The 15,391-nt window shown below is 36.2% G+C and overlaps 1 protein-coding gene across 6 annotated transcripts in view; it reads left to right on the top strand.

The window, feature by feature from the left end:
- LOC121322044 (protocadherin-15-like) overlaps window positions 1–15,391 on the top strand; it is a 334,822-nt gene that overhangs the window by 119,237 nt on the left and 200,194 nt on the right. Inside the window, exon 1 of one of the 6 annotated variants that reach the window (XM_041261502.1) lies at window positions 4,039–4,181. The exons of the other annotated variants lie outside the window; for them this stretch is intronic. The gene's annotated coding sequence lies outside the window, so the exon portion shown is untranslated. Of the gene's footprint in view, window positions 1–4,038; window positions 4,182–15,391 lie in introns of those variants that run through there. 6 annotated transcript variants of the gene reach the window in all.

Below are 15,391 nucleotides of genomic sequence, written 5' to 3'. Positions count from 1 at the left end.
TCTGAATTAAATTTTTATATCGAAATGAGTTTAATCATGAATTTCCTTGACAATACATTGTGGAAGTGGTGTTGGGAAAAACATTGTGCTGTGCACTGATCGCTTGTGAACTGAAACCTGTGCAACTCCGATGTGCTTCCTCAATGTCTTTTCAAAAATATTTGTTTAGTTTGATGTACTATTCTATATCGTATTACTTTCAGAGCATCAATATTACACAGAGGAAGCCAAGGCACAAATTAAAAACTTTCTCTACTTCATCGATCGGGCGATGTGTTCAATTGATGATACTCCGCGATAAGTCACAACTGGATTTTAGAGCATTTTACAGCACTGGATTGCATCAGCCACAACTTTCTTTGCTTTACCTTTTATTTTGATTGAGTGTATAAGTTAGGAATGCATCAATTTTACAAATGACGACATGGTTCAAAATAAAATTAGAGTGTGACAGGGTTGGCTGAGTGGTGATGTCGGGCCAGAATGCAGGAAGAAAAACCAAAAAACTAAAATACTGCAGTGCAAAGGCGCTGTGGCACCATTTATTTTCAAACTAAAATAAAAGTTTGAAACAAAAAACACATTGTTCATATAGCAAAATAAAAGTTTTAAAAAAAAAAAAAAAAAAAATACAAAATGAATAGGTCAGGCTGGGAAAATTGCTGTCACTGTACCTATTCTTTTAGTTTTTCTTTCGGTTTCCCCCTTACTCTCGTTCCTCCTCTTGAACACCCACCCCTTGCAGCCAAAGCTGCAGGTCTTTTTATATCATGGACGAGGGGTTAATTGGCTATTAATTCTCTCATTACCCCTCAGCCATAGTCTGCACAGGTAGAATTATTATGTGTGACTGCCAATAATTACTAGCTGATAGTCACGCATTCACAGGAGGTATTTTAAAAAACAATACATCGTGGCGGACGGCACCTTGCTCGTTCTTGCCAAACAATAACAACTACGGCTTTGCACCTTATTTAAACATAATAATAATAATAATAATAATAATAATAATAATATATAATAATAATAATAATAATAATAATAATAATAAAAACAAATATACAATGCCCCTTTTTATGTACAGGGCTCCTGGTCCTGTTACAAAGGGTAATATTATTAACTGATATTTTCTTAAGTCCATTCCATGGTACTGTTATTTTCTTAAATGCTTAAACGGTATTATAAGTTGGCTGATTTGTTTCTGCACTATGCCTTGAGTGTCTGTTCTACTAACAGAACCTTGACGTGAACTGAGGAAGTACATATGTTTGTTTAGGGCTGTAAACCACACAAGAATTGAACATAAGCAACTTCAATCTATAATTTACCTAACCTTGAGGTTCCGGAAATTATTTTGGTTTTATTTGGTTTATATCATAATTAAATGTATATTGTTCTTTTATTCTATATAGTTCTAAGAAAATCATATCTTTAGGCTTTAGCGAAAGTCCTTTGGTATACTTTAAAAATCATGATTTGTGGAACCCAATTATATTACAGCTGGCTGGAATTGCATCCTCCCCAAAAGAATACACAACACATTTCATTTTCTAGTTAATGGGCTGTGATAATTTAGCATGGGTGCTATATTACAAGCATCAGATACTTTCACGGTATTGTTTTTTTGCTTTTATGATGCTCTATCAGCAAAGCAAAACAGAATTATTGGGGTCATTGCGAGGCTGCTGGGAGTCTGTCTAGATCGTATCTTTCTGTATGACTTGGCTTTCCTTTCGTAATCAACATTAGATGGGCTTGCTGGCTTTTTTAAAATCTAAGTGTGTAGTTTTCACCTTATTGCTGTCTGTTAAAATGACAAAAATAGGAATGTATACATGCTTTATGTAAGGAATAATACATGAGAAGGTAAGGTTTTACTGAGGCAACCCATGCCGCAGGTGCCTTGTTTAATCCTCGACACATACTGTAGGCAGTAGCGATTTACACTATCGAACTAATAAAGCGTGTGTGAATCCTACATTGTGGTGCAGAATCCGTTTGGACAGTTTGTCTTTAGTTGTTTTTTATTAGTTTCAATTGTAGCGCATAGAGCACTATAACCCTGATTTGCAGCCAGCATTCAATAAAAGAAATGCAGTTATTTATTCAAATGTATTGAATATCCACATCCTAACACTAAATTCAACAATTTGGTAGTGGTTACATGCAGTACATTCTTTGTTTTTTTCTAGTGCGTGGTTGTTTGACATATCTGTAAGTTGGACATAGACATCATTACCCCTTTTTGTTAAATTTCTGAATACAGAGGCTCAATAAGGTTTTATCTCTAATCCTTCTCAGTGAACAGAGGAATAGACAACAGTCCTCTGTGTACTTCAGTTCAGTGATCAGCACCTCCCTGCAAGAATCACATAAGGTCTTGTTTTCCTCCTAAATTAGCCGTTTTGACTTTAATCATTGAAAAATCTAGAAGTGCCATTAAAAAAAAAAAAAAAAAAAAATCTATTTAGGATTTCTCATTGTTGCCTTTTCCTTTTTTTTATTCCCCATAAATGTATAAACAGTGTTTCCTTTAACTTTAATGTAAATGGCAGGGGTATTATTGCTCAGTGGTGCAGGGCATTACATTTTAAAGACAACTTTACTTTGCCCCCTGGGTTTTGCTTCAGTATTTTTCACAACATAGAAAAAGTACAACATTGCTGGTTTGTTTGTTTATTTCCCACCTTACACCTTTCCTTACTGATTAATTTGATGTAGGGTAATGCAGATTTACCCAGCTTCACCTTTTATGTTCAGTATAATAAGATTACTTCTTCCACGGCATGTGTCATAATGTGGCACCTGCTTGTAGTGTAGTTAGTGTATGTGTACTTGCCTTAGCTAAACAGACCATGGGAATTATAAATACCTAGGGATATATAGTTTAATGAATAGCAGAGCTGACGTTATTTCTGTATTAATAAGTACTGGCTGCATTATGGGACATTGCAATAATAATTAAAGGGAAGAACTTCTTCTCAGCTGGATGTTTTGATGAATACGCTGAAAGGATATATAATCGTTATTGCTTCAACGCACAACGCGGTGTCAAAATAAAAAGCTGGAAGCTAGAGGGCAGCAGAGCTCCTGATTGGAGAGATTGCTTGGGATGCTCTTGCTACTTAGAAGCAGTTCTTGTGTAAGACCATGCAGGTAGGATTTCCACGGCTTTGCAGCTAATGTGGTAAGACTCGCCTTTTCAATTTTATTTTGTTATCCGAGAAACTGAAAGCTTGTTGCAGACGGAATGAATTTGGAATGCGCGTAAAGAGGTGTTTCAAGACTAGATTGCAGTTAAATAAACTAATGCTGCTGCATTAGTCATTGATTAAAACACTGATATATTATTTCTTAATAAGTCGTTTCAGTAAATATCTCCAAACGTGATAATGCTATGTGTCGTATAACAAACACACTATACATTAGGAAAGGGTATTTTGAGTTTTTGCAAGGATCACATTGGCAGTAAGCAGTGGACACGAAAACTTAGTAAGCCATTGGCTATGATGCTTTTTTAAAATTACTTTATAGACCATATTTCTGTATTGAGTACCACTTTTATTTAGTGCATTATTTGTCGCACCTACTTCATGTTTTACATTCATGTTCAGAGACACGACGCGCACCTTCACATGTTATTAAATGGGTTGATCCAATTACTGTATGTTTCCTCTTGTAATGCAACCTGTTGCCCATGATGGTAAACTTATATAGCCGGTGTTTTTGTAACTGCTGTTGCTTGGTCTTGAAGCTGAAAGAAAACAGAGGCAACTGTATCCCTTGCATTTTGGCTGGTATCAAGTGTCTGCAAAAGGCTATGTAACAGGTACTCTGCGTCGTCAAAAGGAGTACAGCGGATTCCCAGAATAATGACACGTCCCCCTGCTGCAGCTCGCCTATTGTGATCGTGTGTGTGTGTGCGCGCGCTCGCGCGGCGTTTTATGGATGCAGTCCAGCATGGCAAAGAGCTAATTGATGCATTTATCACCGGTTCCTTCCGCTTGGGTTTTAGAAACACAATCCAGCTGACTTGCATTCTGCAGACACCTCTGAAATAATCAGTTTATTAGAAGGCGGCATCTGCGTAAACAGAACATTTTACACCTTACAAAACCCTTCATTTTATGGAGCCGCTGCTAGTTCTACACCGGTAATGCAAGGTAGCCTGAAGTTGAACGGTAAGCATCTGCGCTGCTAAAGTGTTTGGCAGTGCACTCTTTTACTCAGTACTGTATTGTAGTTATTCATCTGGTCTTAAATCACTAGCTAGAGCAATTGTAGATCCGCGAGGTGTCATCTTTGCGCTGGAGCAATAAAAATATATACGCAGTGATCTGTGAAATGACAATGTAAAGTTATTATTATATTATTATTATTATTATTATTATTATTATTATTATTGTGAAGCTGCGATTATTCTTTAATGACCTCGCGCTTGTTAGGTTGCACAGCTGAGTACATTGGACTGCTTAAAAGCCGCTTGAAGTTGAACTTTTAATTCAGTGTGTTGGTTTTCTGTGTGTGCTGCACTGTAGGTAACTATATACTACACAATTGATTAGCCTACAGTTTTTCTTTGTGCCTTTAGTGTGCAGGTGTTGTGGCAGGTGTTTTTGTTTTAAGTATTTGTGAGGGTTCCTACCAATGAACTCAATGAACGGAATGTTTTATTGTACATGTCTGAATTCGTTTCCTATAGTGGCACAGGCAGCATGATACTAAATGAGGTGCATCAGTGTAGTAATGGTGAGTCTGGCTAATGAATACATCCTCTGTATTACCCAGAAGCCCAGATGCTCTGCAGCTGTTGCTGTGGGTCAGCGATTTCAAATGGAGGTGTAAATATTGTGATTGTTCAGTGGTAAAAAAAAAAAAAAAAAAAAAAAAAAAAGACTGCTGCTTTGTGGAAACATAGAAATGCGTGTGATGGTATACAAATAATCACTTTGGAAATAATGACAAGTATAGTAGTAGTCCTATTAGATATCCTAAATATATTCAGTATATAAAAGGTTGCAAACACAACAGTGAAAAATGCTAGTGATATGTAGTACACAAAGTTATATCCCTCAAATTACTTTATTACAGTCATGATAGCAAAGTCAGCAGAACTGACAGACTTGTAATAGTTGGTAGGTGCTTTTGTATAGAATATTTAATTTCACTAATTGCTGGATCAGGACTACTTCTGAATGCGTGATGGATCTGTTCTTATGTTCTGTACCATGTTGCTATTTGCATTTCAATGTCAGGTAAGTAGAACTCAAGGGCACAAAAACATATTCCATCACTCTACTTTTGTTCAACCTTTAAAACAATAGAGCAGGGCATTGATACTTGAAGTGATTATGTTTGTGCTGAGTAAGGGTGTCCTGGAAAAGAACACTAGCAGTGTTCTAAACATATATCAATATTCGTGAAGATGTTTTATTTAATTTCCATATTTAACACATCAATCATGCATATTAAACAGATGTAGGTTGGTGGTTCTATATTTGTATAGTTTTAATTAAAGTGCATCAGAATATGATTTGAATATTTTGTTTTATATAAGAACAAAATATAATAATATTGTATGTACTATACTGTAATGTATTTTGGTATTCATTCAATCAGTCAAAATTAGATTTATTGCTACCTATTCAGACTGAACAAGGTAAAAATAAATACATATCATAGACAGCTAAAAACTCATATGCTCTGTTTAACATTAAGTTACTTTGAAACTATTCACTCTGCAAATGTTTTGATAAATTAATAGTTTGTGTACAACATGAAGGTTTGGGAGTAGCAAACTGCGAAATGGTTCAGATAACACACAAATACATCTATTTGGGTTATTGTGTGTTTTAAACATTCAGCCATCATGTCATTATATTTCTGGGTAATACACTGAACATATATTTTGTTTTTCATACTTATATCCGAAATATATCAGATGTTTTACTGGTGAGCAATATATGACTTCTGCCTGTTCAGAATATCTTATTCTGCTGTTATCTTCAAAGTGAATGACTTCACATTATTGGCTGGTGGTAGGCTATTACATTACAAGATGTTTAGTTGCTTAGAGCTCTTTCTCACATTCGTTTCTGTTTGTCACATTAAGCATTGAATGCATTTCATCAGAGAATGCTTACGAGCAACTTTTAATTGAAATACATAAAGACTGTGATGGGGCAAGTCACGCAAATCATAGTCATGTGGATGAGGCTTGTGTGTTTGACTTCCATATTTCACACTTTGTAGGCCCCCTTATCTTTACGATGTGTGCAATAGTTATCAGTGCTTCATATTGTAATTGCTGAAATACTGTGTTTTTTTATATTTTTGTAAGTCTTCAGTCTGTTCCTCATACATACAGTAGGCTAGATAAGTGTCTTTACTGAAGTAACAGTCATTGCCATCTAATGAACTGCCACTTAGGGTCAAATTTGCCCTTTTCTTGAATGCAATACACTGGGGGTACATTACTTATTGCTGGGACTCCCTAATTAAATACACCTTGTCTGATCTAGCCAACATTACAAATGTCTATGGCAAACAACTAGAACTGAAGAGTAGTTCCTGAACTCAAAATAGTCAAAGCAAAAAAAAGTTTGAATGATTGCAATCAGAGCAATGTACACAAATGTAAATAGCATAAAAGTTAAGAAAATGCAATTTGAAGCTACTTTACTAAGTACTGTACACACTGTATCCCAATCTGAAAAACAACACATTTTGACATTATTAAAACCAACCAGTTAGATTTATTGTTTTCTATATAAATAAGACTAGTAAAAAGAACAGAGGAAATATCTGTAATCTGAACTAGTCAACCCCAGTACAAACAAAACATGAAACAAATCACCATATATCAAAAAGCATATTTAATAAACGCACTTGTAATGTGCGTGCACAGCGGCGTGTTTCCAATTATGTGCTGTGAGTGTAGAAATAGCCTGGAGAAGGAAAATGAGAGAGTGGGGGAGACAAGGTGAAGGACGGCGAAAGTATAGCGCTGTGCGAAGAAAGAGATTAGAAATGTTCTAAAATGTATATTTAAGGAAAGAGTTTTTGTTGCGCACCGTCTGACTAAGGAGAGATTGAGAGTGGTTGCCGGCCTGATGGGCGTGCTGAGACTGAAATGAAAGGCTGAAATTGATTCACATTCATGTTGCTGCCGCTTTGGCTGGAGCCAGACAGCGAAGACTACGAATTCAGAGCAGAGTTCTCTTGCTAGCCTTGCTCTCCTCCCTCCTCCCTCCTGCTGGTGACTCTGAACTTACCTTCTTTATGATTGTTATGCACACTCTGTGAACTTCTCTTCTTTATAATTGCACATGTGCACCTTGTGAACTTACATTTTATGATGTTTATATGAATTACACAATAGATATGTATTATCTTATTAATTTAAATTGCTTTTCCTTCTTTAGACTGAATGCTACCGTATCTATTATACTACTTGTAATTGAATAACAGGGATATTTTTAACAATCATCTATTCTCTTTTTCTACTTGTAATTAATTGTATTAGGTTTTACTACATAATAAAGAGATCCAAGCTATTGCTTCTTTAAGTCTTCCCCCTTAGTGATAATTAAGTGGTACTAGAATAGGTTAGGGCTGGTCTCTAAACTCTTAGCTTCTTATTGTGTGTTCATTTTCCGTTGAGTAGTATTTGACATTAGTTGTTCAGGTTTACTTTTTAGGTTCTTGGTTTATTTTCTTATTGTTTGCTTTATCATATTTTGAGTGATTTGAATGATTAGTTTGATGTTTTGTTACTTTGGATTGAAGTGGTTTATCTTTGTTTTGTTGTTGAGGGTCAGAGAGTAGCACTGACCTATACCGTTTACCGAAAATGCACTCTTGTCGTGGAGCAAAGTTTTAACTGTTGTGTAGTAAATACATTGCTTGTTCTCACCTTATCCTGCATTGATTCTCTGTATAATAATAATAATAATAATAATAGTTTCAGGTTTTTTTTTCTGTTGTTGTTTAAATCTGCAGTATTGGACCTTACCGATTATAAAAAGGTAGTGGCAGTAAAAACATACTACCTGACACATAACGCACCCCCTAAGGGGGTGCTACAGTATGTTCCGCATTAAATGTTGATAACAGTGAAGAATGACAACTTGACATTGGGATTGATTCTTGACTGCTGGCTGACTGTTCACGATTGCTGGCTGAATAGGGAGCCTACTGTGTTGGGGACTTTTCTTTAAATTGGATGAGTTAGTTTCCCCATTGTCTTCCAGTGGAATTGTTTATTTGCTTAAAACTCAGTGTAGTCGAGCCAGAACACACCAGGGCACTGTCCCGGTACTGTTTTCCATAGACAGAACCTTGATTTAAGAATTAACTTAAGAATATTTACCGATTTGTTATGGAAAATGTTACGGCGGCCAACTGATCTAATTCAGATGCCTGTGGACCAGTGAAGCAATCTATTTTTCATGGGGAAATCAAATTAGTCTTTCCATTGAATAGGCACTAGGAACAAAAAATCAGTGTCCGATTACCTACATACTGGTTTTGATGGTACACTCCAAATCTGAGTCTCTTATAAACGGTGTGTATTTTAAATGTTTACAGAGTCAAGAGACACACACCTCTCACACAATTGTTTGATTTCAGTCAGTCATCCTTGTGATGGAATGAAGAGAACATTAGGGACTTATATTCCAAATTACAATACTTAACCTGTAAGAAGGTTAAGATTTTTTTTTTGTAAAAATGTTGACGAAGATGACAGCAAAAGTGCATTTTTGCTTTTAAGATGTAGTATGTATTACAAAAGCATAAAATAAGTATATTTATTTAAAATATTAAAAAAACCACAGCTACGTAATGTTATAAACTATTTATGTATCTGTGTGGCAACGTGGTTAGAAGTGTGCAGGTGCGGGATCAATGCGGTGATCAATAACCAGACAGACAATGGTAATCCAGGTGCAAGGGTATTTTATTTTTAATCCAAAATACAAATGGTAAATAATAATGAATGGTAGTACACAAGGCTTTGTTAGCCGTCTCAATAACCAACAAGTACAATTCGACACAGCAAAAACAAATAAAACACTTACGATTCACAATACAGTACTCCTTCTGGTTAGCATTAACCATAACAAAGGAACAGATCACTTCACTATGTCCCTTTTTATACCGTCAATCATGACCCCTCGGTTACCGATTGCAACCGTTCCTCCAATCCACGGCTGCCACATTGTTTCCCTTCCGGGTCGATGATTTAGTGTACCGTAGCTCCGCCCCCTTTCTAGATGGCTGACTTTCGCCTAACCCTGGGATTGAATAGTCTGGCCTTCCAGCCCAGGGCACTCTGTTCCCTTTACACAATGCCCTCGCAGGTCAGGAGGGAGATGTTTCACCAAGAATCATTCTGTCTGTCACAGTCTGCCTTGCTTGTTTTTTATTCACAATTTACTGTACCAAAACCACTGTTTTTTTTTTATCTGATCAGATCAAATGCTATAGCTCCAGGGGAAAATAATTGGTGACAACTAAAAAATGTTTGAGCATTTGTGTGATTAATAATTTTATTGAATGCAGAGCTCCAGAAAAAAGATGGGGGGAGGATGTGATGTTCTATACAGGGCATCATGGTGATTGAAGTTTTGCACTGGTGATGACCTTATACTCGAAAGGAATAGAAAACAGATTAGTCTACTTTTAAAGATGATCAAATTCACTTTGGACAAAGGTTATGTTTTATTTTAAAACATTTGCAATTCGAAGGATTATCCTGTTAATCTGTTTTAATGCTAATTATAATTTTTTTGGTTTGCATGTTTTTTTTTTGTTTTTGTCCGATACCAAAATGGCTGTCTGAACTCGCTATATAGTACTTTGTTGTATTGATGCTTACTGGTAAGGCAGACAGCATCTGGTGTGACAAAGGGCCTCCTTATTAGAGTGCACTCTGCAAGCAGTAATATACAGCCAGCTGTGGGGTTGGTGGCTAAAGACTGTTAATACTTCTCAGCTTTCCTGCCCTCTCCTTGTAATAAAGCAATCAACTTCTCACGAAGCAGAACGACCTTCCTGATGTGTATGATTGAGATCTGTAAACCTGACAGCAGGTGATAGCATAGGATTCTGAAGCTGTTAATACACAGGGTCAACATGCTAGGGTATTAATGCGCTGTGCAACTGTGCTGGCCTAAAAAGTTAACTGCAAGGCTTCAGTCTTAAGAAGTGTGATTTCTGTGAATCTGCTTTCAAACATGAGCAAAAAAAAAAAAAAAAAAGGAATAATTCAATTTAAACTGCAAATGTAAAATGTTTTGATTCTGGATTACTGTTTAAACTGGCAGTTTTGTAAAAACAGAAGCCCTCTGTAAATACCCAATATGAAACATTGCATTTTACATGCTGTAATTAAATATGCTTATTTTAAGGACAGTTAGCTAAATTGTAGAAAAGTACCTGATCAAAGACAAAAGCTTCCACTGTCTGCCATCAGCAAAGAAAGTGTAAAATGCAGTTCCCATTAAGTTTCACAGGTGACACCTGTAATTTGATCCCTAATTGAATTTGCCTTTTTTGTAAATGTTCAGTTGTCAATACTTGGAGGTTCAATGTTTCAGTCCAGATTTGATTCTTCCTTAGGTGATTTCATTTTAATTTGAAGGTGCCTCGCTGCACTCACCAGGTCATTATTTTTACTGGTCAGGTGCTACTATTTTTTACGGCAAGTGCTACTATTTTCCACTTTCAGAACTTGGCATCTCTGGCGCTATATCAAGTAAAGATTGATTGACTGGTATATTTTTAAATACAAATGCTGGTATTATATGTAAGAAAAGTTTGAGAATGAGAAGAGACCATTTGTCCTATCAAGGCTTGTCCTTTGTTAGCACACAATTTGCCCCTACTAGGGGGATGTAATTTAATAGGACAGCAATCTAATTGTTTTTTAAATGTCTTCAGTGTTTCAGAACCTACTATGTTACATGGTTAACTCATTTTGTAAAAAAAAAAAAAAAGGGCTTCCTACCTTCCATTCTAAACTTCCTTTACTCTGGTTCCGTTTATCTCCTCTTGCTCTATATGTGCTGCGCTCTTGTTCTACTCTCTGTGCTATTCTCCTAAGTAAAAATAATCAAAGACAAGTATATATGTTACTGAGTAGAACTAAATGAAATCACAATGCGAATACGTGAGGTTAAAGAAATTATACTGTAATCCAAAGCTAATACAGTGCAATTCCCATGCCTCTGAGATTTCTGGTGAAGCTATATCAATCTAAAATTCTTGTTACAAGTTTTACTGGTAGAGCACAACTAATATAAGTGATATACGTGATGAATGTTAAACTCCATTCATATTATACTTTAATGTTCGCTAACAAACCTGAATGCTCTGATTGGCTGAAAGGGATTCTAACCATCGCAGCTACACAGAACATGCTCTCATTAGCCTAAGCGCTAGGGGTGTCATGGTATGACGGTATACCGCGATATTACCTCATCACAGTATTAGTACTGTAGCAAAAAATGTTGTGGGATCACGGTATTGTAAATAAGTCAGGAGTCTGGAAGGCAGACTTTAACACAGAATTCATCTGTATTGCACTGCTAGATGGCTTCACTAATAATAAGGGAAAGAACAATCGTTTTAAATTATACACATTTTTTAAATCAGAGGTTCGCTTTGTGGCTTTGGCTGACATCAGTATTATTTAAAGTAGTCTGCAGCGTCTCCACTCCACCAGTATGTGTTATGCTCTGTTGAATTTTAATACATTTTTTATAACCGACGCAGTGTTCTAACTTAACTTGTAGTATGGATTTACAGTGCCGTAAAACCACTACTTCATTGTACAGGTTTGAATAAAATGTGTCATTAAGCAAGCATAATATCCATGGAATAGTCTAAACTGTGTCTAAAAATAAATTAAAAAGCAGTACAAGTAGCGCTTAATTCAGTCACTAAACTCAAGTGAAATAATATAATTCACTAAATTTTTTTTTTGAACAGCTAGTATTTTACTTTTCCTCACCAATAGTTTACTAAACTCAGCAATGCGTATTTGTTGGCCATGAATTAAACCATTGTGGAAGTACTGTAGATATGAAACGCGATGCACATGTAAAAGCATATCTGAAAAAGCAACGTCAAAGAAGTGCTGCAAAATAAATACAGTCAACATAGCAAAAAACAGAATTAAAAAATGGCAGCTTGTAGCTGTGGCAATCAGGCAAGTAGCGCAAACTAATCCAGTTTAGTTGATGAGACATATTTTGGCTTCAAAAAGAATGTAGACGACTTGGTAATCGAGGATTGCTTTCCAGTGTACCGGACCTGCAAGAAAAAATTACTGCAAAAAATGGAAATACATCCAACATGATTGTCCGCCTCTTGATCATCATCCCCCTCTCTTCAGAGACAGTGGGAACTGCATCTTCCAGTGAAGTGAAAGTCTACTAAGATTTTTTTTTATTATTATTATTTTGTTTTAGTTTAAAGCTTTATGTTGCTTTGCAAAGCAAACTCTCAAGGTAGCTAGTACTACAACATATTAGGATTTTATACTATTGTACACTTTATTTTGCTGTGTTTAAATATTCAGGAGCACGAGGATCAGATAATGCACATCTGAGCAATACGGTAGTTTGTGAGGGGTTAATACATAATTTTTAAGATCTTTATTTTTTAAATGCAATAACTGCAACAAATTAGTTTCTTGATAGTCGCATAATATCAGAAAAAAATGGGGGAAAACTTTGCAATTACTTCATAATTGGACATGTAATATCACGATGCTCAATATATCGTGATACTTTCTGGACTAATATCGCGACAATGAAAAAGTTAATATTAAAGGCATTTTTGTAGCACAATAACAGACCAGAAGGTGTGTGGTAGTACTGAGGCTGCACTGTGCTTGCACATGCTTTACTGTGATTTATTTATGTTTAACTAAACTTCACCATGCTTCAATTTGATTGATCTACCACTGTACACTACTGGCACTGTAAGCATCTTCACTGCAGTTGAAAGGACAGCAGTTATTTTTATATCTTTTCAAACTGGAGATGGTTTCTTAAGAAAACTCTTCAGTCCAGTGGCACTGGTATTGAAATAAGAATGTCTAACAGTAATAATTTCTAACAGTAGGTGGGGAATAGCTAAATTACAAGCAAGCCTTTTTCACCTGAACTCACTGCAGGCATGTCAATTAGATATAATTCAGGCTGACATATTCATGGGGTTTTACTGCAGGGTTATGAAGCTTTGGTTGAGACACAAGTATTTATTTTCTTTGTCAGCAGTATGTTAGCATAGATCCTAAGGCAGATTAAAACATAATTTGGCGGTCAAGGACAAAACGTGATTGAAAGCTGTTATTAATTATGTCAATACTGTGTACTGTAGTTCCCTAATTGTGCACATGAAAGTTGTCCAGGTTTGTTGATTAAAACTGGAACATTGCTAGTTGTCTTTGTTTGGCAATTTGATGAATTGGATCTACTGCCACCTTAATGTATGTACTGTTCTGCCACATTTAGCATGATACTGATTTCTGCTCAGATTATTGTATTCTCCTGTTCAGTTGTCTGAGTTGTTTATTTCTGGTTTGGTAACTTTAATGGCTGTGTTACTACATTTTAAAAATATCATGCCAGTGCCTTTTTGGAGAAAATAGCTTTGAGAATCTAGCCCATAATGTTAAAGCCTCAACATAGCTCTCAGAATCATGTCTAACTTCCATGTACACTAGTGTAACCTTGCAACACTCCCTGTAGTGAATGCAAACATACATCTGTAAGAAATATACCCTATACAACATAGGTTGGAAAAGAAGAGAACTTTAATCAAATAATTACCATGTGCCAGGTCAGTGATAGAGCTCAATTGGGACATGTTCTGTAGTAGATGTTTTTTTCATGTTTTCTAGGATTCATGCTGTATGAAAAACAATATAAAAAGAGAGAAGGTTGTCACAAATATGTCTGGTCAGTGTGTCATCACCCTTAAGGCCTCCAGCAGATCCCATAATTCCTTTAACACAGAAGCAATCAGGGAGGGACCGGCACTGATGCTGTGGGATGTGCGTTGTCTCCTTTTCATTTGATTTTACAGTTTCTGGAACCATACTGGCTTCTGGGCATTCACACAATAAATCAGGTGTTGTCACAGCTACTTTGTAGGATTAAACAAGAAGAGAAAAGGGTCACCCTGACCCAATTCTTTGTTGGAAAGCCTTCAATCGAATCACTGTATTCTGGTTGTTGTCTCAGTGGAATGTGGTGTTTTTCAGACAGCCTGGTAGCAGCTAGGGGCATGGTATTCCTGAGGGTGCTGGTATAAACATGTCTTTCAATTGTGCCATCTACTTTATCAAGGTCCTCTCTCACAACCCCTGAATCATGTCCCATAGCAACTTTAGAAGGTCCCATCTAGTCACATAGTTACATTGCTTTCGGAAAGTGTCTTGTTTAACATAACCACAAATAGGTTTTGTTGATTGGACATCCGTTTGAGTAGCAGTGTCTGATTTATCAAAGTCTTTACTCCGGTATGATTTACACCGTTTTTGTGAAATCACCAGTAAAAAATGGTCCCATTTTTTGGAGCATTTTACATTTACTTTTTGAGTTGTCCTGTAAGTAGTTTTGTGTCATTAACATTTTGGTTTTCCTACCAGTAAATCCACGCCATAGGCAGCGGTTCTCAACCAGGGGGGCACTTCTCCATTGGAGGGCATGTCAAACATTCCAGGTTTAATAATACTGTAAGTACAGTAATATAATAATAATAAATTACAAAAATAACAATTTTTAAAACTTTAAATGCGATTCTTACAAATTCACACTCATTAGTAGTATTATTATTTAACTTTCTTTAGTTTACATTTAAGCATAACCGCAACTTTGCACACTGTTCAGTACACAAAATGGATCATTTTGTGGTGTGTGAAAAAAGGCAGAATGATTGTGTAGCTTCATCCTCATCATCCAAAAAACAAAAAGTTAGAAAATATAAGAAAGTTACTTGGAATTTGGATTTACCTTTGCTGGAACTGCAGGAGAACCACGTCCTCAGTGTGTCATCTGTGGTGAAGTACTGGCTAATGACAGCTTGAAGCCTTGCTAACTAAGATGACATCTGGAGACTCGACATCATGGACTGAAGGACAAGCTGCTCGACTTTTCGAAAAGAAAACCTGATGCATTAAATCAGCAAAAGTGGGCTGTAAGCAAGCATTCCACAGTGTCTGCCAAGTGTCTCATCATAGCTGAGACACTGGTTTTGCTAGCTGCAAAGGACATTTGTTCTATTACGTTTGGGGAAAGCTCGGCCGTGCAATGAAATTCCATTGTCAAATGATACAGCCGAATTTCAGAACTTACCAGTGATGTGAAAAATCAAC

This window comes from Polyodon spathula, chromosome 10, assembly GCF_017654505.1.
Source record: "Polyodon spathula isolate WHYD16114869_AA chromosome 10, ASM1765450v1, whole genome shotgun sequence".
Taxonomy (NCBI): domain Eukaryota; kingdom Metazoa; phylum Chordata; class Actinopteri; order Acipenseriformes; family Polyodontidae; genus Polyodon; species Polyodon spathula.
This window is presented reverse-complemented; position numbering and strand designations above follow the sequence as displayed.